Here is a 7,391-nt window from a genome sequence, read left to right as displayed (position 1 = left end):
AAAGGATTATTCAAAACCTGTATGACTTTCTTTGTTCTGCTAAACAATAAAGAATATATTTTGAAGAATGTTGGCAACCAAACAGTTGATGGTCCCCATCGACTTATTTAGTATTTTGTTCTCTCCATACTGTGGAAGTCAATGGCTGCAAGCAATTGTTTGGATACCAACATTCTTTAAAATATCTTATTTTGTGTTTGTCAGAAGAAAGAAACTACAGATTTCAAACTTCAGGGTGAGTAAATTAATTTTCAGTTCTTTGGTGAACTATCCTTTTAATACAGTGCTACAAGGGTGACATATTTTTGTAGTCCAAAACCTGGAAATGAGTTTAGCATTTTAGCCCTTCTGCTTCCATCATTCTGAAGTTAGTGGGTTTTTGGTTACTGAAATGACTGAAATAAGGTCTGTGGTAAATACAAGCTCAAGATATTTTATTCTATGACATAAAATACACCAGTGACACTATATATTTATAGTTGTCCTGAAAAAGGCAGTTGCTAACAAGAGTCCAAAAGGGACTACAGAGTTTTTAAGAAATTAAACATCATCACACCAAACAGCTGAACTCAACTACTCACTAGTCACTACACACAACAGCCTCATTTTGTTAGTAATTATCCTCTTACAAACTATTCTAACTCAACTAGACTAAAAGAGATGTCAGAAGCTGGTTGGAAGATGGTGACATTGAAGTCTTTTGACTGTGGTGTAGTTAATTTCTATTCACCCAACAGAACACTACTAAAATTTAGGTTTTAACTTAAATGTATAGAAGAGTCATGGTCTAAAATCACATGTACAAAAGTATAAAGGTTAGTTCACATGACAATAATTGTAAACAGAAAAGTTTTTCCTTTGCATTTTCACTCGGATCAACAAAAACAACTAAAACACGTGCTGAAACACGATAATTACACTCTCAGAAGAAGAACATTTTTTTTTGTTTTACAAAACTTCAACCTAAGTCACAAATGCTTAAAAGTATCTTACTTACCCCTAAATGATATTAGTACTTTAAAGGTACATATGTGACCCTGGATCACAAAACCAGTCATAAGCGTAGATTTTTTTAAAATTGATATTCATACATCATCTGAAAGCTGAATCAATAAGCTTTCCATTGATGTATGGTTTGTTAGGATAGAACAATATTTGGAAAAAATCCGGTATCTGAGGGTGCAAAAAAAAAAAAAAAAAAAAAATTGAGAAAATCGCCTTTAAAGTTCTTAGCTATGCATGTTACTAATCAAAAAATAAGTTTTGATATATTTATGGTAGGAAACTTACAAAATATCTTCATGGAACATAATCTTTACTTGGCATAAAAAAAAAGATCATTTTTACCCATACAATGTATTTTTGGCTATTGCCACAAATATTCCTGTTCAACTTATGACTAGTTTCGTGGTCCAGGATCACATATTAGTACTTTAAAAGTGCACAGTGTTGTCTAAAGTGTACATATTTGTACCTTCTGAAAGGATACAGTCCAAGTGACTGTTCTGTACCTTTCTTTTTCTCTGAGAATGTCTCATAATACAACCCCTACAGACTTCTTTGAACTTGTTGAAAGGAAAAGGCTGTAGGATTCAAATTATTCTGAAATATCCACAGTCGTATTAAGCCTCAACTTCCTCACTAAGCAGTCACATACTCTCTGCACCCCTGGCTGTCGGCGTTGTGGACTAAGAGGTCGACTGTTTAGAAAACGGGCTCCTTCCGCAGCCCTGCTGTGTGAACGCCGGGCGCTCGTCTTCAGCGGCGTTCATTACGCTCAGCTCTCATGCTGGCGACACACACAGGGGACGGTACGCTTGTGCAGACCGGCTAATTGCTCCCTTCCAGACCCCGACTGAGCTCAGCTGAGGCGAGAGCACAACAGCAGTGCTTATCACCATAATGAAGAACAGCTGCTCTCCGTCAGAACGAGAACAAAAGCCTCGCAAATGATACAGGCAGCGAATCAAAAGCTGCATGCTAATAGGTGAAAACAGTAGGCCTATATGAAAATAGTAGTATGTTTGAAATCATAATACAGCAGGTGAAAAATTCCGTGACAATTTCCAGTGAGGTTCTGAAGAACTCTGGAGAGGATTTATGAACGGCAGTCAAGTGATGCAAGTGACGCTGCTGAAGTCACGTCTTAATGACGACATGATAAACAGTACATCTGGATTGCACTCCTATACTCACTGTAAAAAAATAAATGCATAAACACAACCCAATAAAGTGAAAAATACAGGTAAAAAACCTGTACAAATATAAATACAGAAAATTCCTTCAAAACAGTACACTGTGCCTTATTTTGACTTTTTTTTTTTTTAATATAAAACATATTTTTTGATAGTTAGCTATTCAAAAGAAGTACCTAATGTGCTTTTTTACTTACCATCATAAGGACATAAGAGCATGAAAGTCTGCTCAATGGGAGCATGAACATGCGGTGCTACATGTTTGCAGAATTGCTGAAAAACTCATCTATCAAGAGTGCTTATAGGTCTGATTGACAAACAGCATCTGAAGCACTCTAAAAAACTCATTCAGACATGTGAATCTGGCGGTTTTGCAGAGGAGGGTTTGTTAGACTGAGGAGGAAATGAGAAGTGATTTCTCCAGCTGCTGCGTCTCTGCTCTACATTTGCAGGAGGCCTGATATATTTGCGCTAACTGCTGCCCCAGCAACTCCACCGTCAGTCTGAACTGCACTTGCTGAGAGAGCAGTGGATTTGTAAATGAGTTTAACACTTTCTTCAGCACCCTGTCCAATCATCAGCTAACACCCACAAAACACACACACATACAGCATGAATTCATCATTTCTCTAGTGTCTGATTTTCAAAGTTCAGCCTGGGGCAAACTGAGCCATCGCTGAGCTCTCTGGCCTGTGGTTACTGTGTCAAGCTTTTGCAAATATCCCACAGAAATGAACTGGAAGTTTTGGAGACTCCAGATGTGAACTAGAATCAGTTGTAATAAGGCTAAGCTTCTTTTATCTGCCATTTTTCATTGAATAAATTGTGAAATGATGCAATAACATGATTAAAAATGTAGAGACTCTGAATCAGAATTGAGGCAAATGCTTCTCAAGCTCAAATGAAAAGAGAAAAGCCTGATATGAAAGAGATGATGGTGATGATAATGATGACATTAATATAAGTGAACAGATTTCTACAACACACCCACTTGAACGACAGCAACTGTTACATGTACACAATAGTTCAGTTGGAAAGCACAAATGTTGTCAATCAATCAATCACTGTATAAGCTCTTCAGACCACGATAGAAAAGCCCATCAGTGTTTTATAATGAGCTAAAAATATTATTACACTTCTTATAATAACATAGTAACATTCTCATAATAACACATTTTCTGTAGTGATTTTTTCACAGTTTTTTTTTTTTTTTAATTACGCATTGTAGTTTGTGTTGTCAAGTTACAAGTTAAGCAATAATGTCCCGGCAGAAAATTACCAGTACTTTTTCCATTTTTCTACATATTTTTTAACTGATCAACAATTGCAGGTACAAACTAATGAGGTGTTATCATAAATTAACTATTATTATTGAACAATTGCAACTAGCAGTTTAATTACTGTGATATGTGTACTGCTACACACAGTTGATTTCCTCTTTTTGTTTAATTTAGAGGGAAAATGTATGCCTTTTTACCATTAGAGTCACAGTTACTAAAAGTTGCCCAATGAATTTTTAAAATAGCTAAATTTGTTGCTAGATACTTTTTGAACAAAAAGTTGCTGGGGTAGTCTGAAAAGTTGCTAAATCTAGCAACAAAATTGCTAAGCTGGCAACACTGCTGACATTTTATCACACAAATCTGACCTTTACTCCTAGTTCTGAGATCCCATCTCACAATGCTTTTTTTTTTTTTCACCATAGAAATCACAATTCTGACTGTTTTCTTCAGAAAAGTTTACTGAATGTTTACTATACATCGATCTCGCTAATCTGGAAGAAAAGGGTCTTGTGAGAAACACAATTACATTTTAATTTTCATTCCAAGACATTTAAAAGATCTCTAATGCTGTGTTATATTTTGTGTCATTGTTTTGAAAAAGCATCAGTCAACTAAAATTGAAATCACGATATGGTCTATCGTGCTTATAAGATCACAAAAAGCGGCAATTTAATTAGAAAAGTTGTATTTCAGAGTGGTGTAAAGTATTTAAGTAAATGTAGTTACTATAGTTCCTATATTTTAGTATCTTTTTGGCTGCTTTGTAAGTGTATTAGCAACATTTACGCTCTACTCTCTCGACTACATTTTTGAGAAAACGTACTTTCCCACTACATTTGATGATGACAGCCTTTATTCATTGTATTTAGCAGTGCATACAAACTGATTTTGCATTTAGTTTCTGCTGTGGAAGAGGCGATGTCTCCATCTGCAGGATACTGAAAAAACTGAATCTTTAGAGTTTTTTGGATTAAATGCACTCAGAGCTGTCAATAAAACCCCTCCATGTGAATGTGAGTGCATTAGCACAGGTGTTTTACATACCAGATGAGGACATGGCTGCGGTTTGACTATACTATTTTATTTATGTTACATTTCTACATTTTTATGTCTTCTTTGAACACTGGAGCTTCAGTGTGGCTGATGTGTCAATCTGGATTTTATTCAATTTTATTTTTATTTACAAAACAAACATTTGATTGTTCTCCTTCTTGGGTTTTACTATGAGGTGTTGAGGACTAGTGCATTTTGATCCTGCATTTAATACAAGCTAAATTAGTTCTGTTACAATCAGATACTCTGAGACTTTTACTCAAGTGGTATTGAAATGGGTGACTTGTAACTTTTAACTGGAGTCATTTTCACAGTGAGTTTCCACTTTAAAGTCCAGGTACAATGCAAAGTCAGTGCAAAGACTTTACTCTGTTCAATTTGGACACTGAAAATAGGATAGAGCTGTTGATTTTGCACCAGACTGATGCACTGAGCTTAAAGATTTCAGTGTCCACAATCTCACAAAATAATGAAGGAAACACTGATGTGCAAACATCTGCTCCACTTTGCCACCGGTCAGTGGAATATGAACATAAATGTAACATTAATTAACATTCTTTCTTAATGCATTTATAACATCTTTCAGAGTGACTCTGGGAATATACACACACACACACGTTTGTTTTTGTGAATTGTGGGGACTTTCCATAGACTTCTATAGATTTTATACTGACTAAACAATATTGTCTATCCCCTAACCCAGGGGTGCTCAACCCTGGTCCTGGAGATCGACTTTCCTGCAGAGTTCAGCTCCAACCCTGACCAAATACACCTGAACCAGCTAATTAGGATCTCAAGGAGCACTAGATAATTACAGACAGGTGTGATTGATTAGGGTTTGAACTAAACTCTGCAGGAAAAGTCGATCTCCAGGAACAGGTTTGGGCACCCCTGCCCTAACCCATCCCTAAACCTACCCCTTACAGGAAACATGTTTGCATCGTTACATTTTCAGATAAACACCATTTACTATTTTTAATAATTTTTTTATTTATTTTTGACATTGCCAGTCCCCACAATGTCAAAAATTTCAGGTTTTACTATCCTTGTGGGGACATTTGGTCCCCACAATGTAGCAAAAACAAGTACACACACACAGTTGTGTTTCCATGTTTTATGGGGACATTCCATAGGTGTAATGGTTTTTATACTGTGCAGACCGTATTTTCTATCGCCCTACACCTACCTTATACCTAAACCTAGCCCTCACAAGAGACTGCACACTTTTACTTTTTCAAAAAAACTCATTCTGCATGATTTATAAGCCTCACAAATGTCCCCACAAGGTCAACATTTACTGGTTTTACTATCCTTGTGGGGACATTTGGTCCCCATAACGTGATAAATACCAGGTACACACACACACACACACACAGGAATTTGTCTTTGTTAACCAGAACTACTAAAACTTAAAGAAATTAATCAGTTATGCATAGAATAATAAATATATGCAATAGAAAGACAGCCACTCAACTGTCCTTTGTTGAACATTATTCAACATTTAATCACTGAAGGAGAAGTAACGTATACTTCAGAGAAAAGAAAACTGTAAAGCAAAGAAACACATCTTAATAAATTCCAGTATAGGGTTTATTGAATTGCCTAAAGCAACATTTTCTTCTGAAAATATTAACCGAATGCTTACAGCTAATGTTTTACACAACTGATTACACAATTCAAAATGGACAGCTTCACTGGTTACTTGATATTTGTGTGTGTGTGTTTAATGTATTTAACAAAATGCAAACATGAAAACAAACTGATATACATGTAGATGTAGCACTACTTCAGCAAGCAGGAGTGAGACGCTCTGGCTTTAATTCATTGCTGTCTTCAGAGTTCAGTGTCAGCATTTTCCCACTCTTTGTTCAACCTCTACACTGCAAATGGTTCTTGGTAAAAGCTACTGAAGCTTGAATCTAACCTTGAAAGGACTCTTTTGTTCCACTGAATGAAATAAAGTTACAAGGGCATTTGTGATTTATTTCTGAAATGCTGAGTTGACATTGCACTCATTGGCTGCATCATGTGAGACAAGTGTGTTGAAGGAATAAAACGATTTCTGAATTTATAGTCAGCAAGGGTTATTGACACTGATGATGGACAGTGAAAACAAATGCAGAGACAGAAAATGGCAAGCTAAGTCTACAGTTCTTCTCTGTTGACTTCTAATCTATTGCCAATATTATTGGTGGCAAAACATGTATTTCCCCTGTTGAAAACAACAACAACAACAAGAAAAATAGCATGTGCTGGTTAGGCATGTTTTGAAACATGGCAGCTTGTTTGAGCTGGTTTAAGCTGATCTTGAGCTGGTTATAAGCTGGGTCATTCTGTGTCAAATGAACCAAATTTCAGAAACTTCCCCGGCTCAAGTTTTTGATTTTGCTAATATTTTTTTCTTGAGAAATCTTAGTAAAATCTGTTGACTTTAGCAATCTTTGTTGCATGATGTGTTAATGGTGACCATTTAAAAATGGGGAAACAGCACTTTTCAAGATTTTTTCCAAAGTTCACATGCCTGTAACTCAAGAAGTTTTAAAGATATTTGAATGTCCTTTTAGATACTGGGTCTTAAAAAACTTTTCTTTTAGCATCTTCATTTTTAAGGCCTTGTATGGTTTGGTTCCAGAGATAATGGAATTTCAATATGGCTCCAGTAGTAAATCGTTTGGTTTTTAACCACTTTCAGTGGTTAAAAACCAAATGTGGGTCAGTTTGAAAAAAAAACATGAGACTTCTTTTCTTTTAAAGAGGAATGTCTGAAGAACAAATAATGTTGAAACTAGAGATGTATCTTGTTTCTTTCTGTCAAGAAAACTGCATTGAACACACCAGTCTAAATGCCATAAATATTATT

The sequence above is a fragment of the Labeo rohita genome, chromosome 14 (assembly GCF_022985175.1).
Source record: "Labeo rohita strain BAU-BD-2019 chromosome 14, IGBB_LRoh.1.0, whole genome shotgun sequence".
In the NCBI taxonomy this organism is placed as follows: Eukaryota; Metazoa; Chordata; class Actinopteri; order Cypriniformes; family Cyprinidae; genus Labeo; species Labeo rohita.
This window is presented reverse-complemented; position numbering follows the sequence as displayed.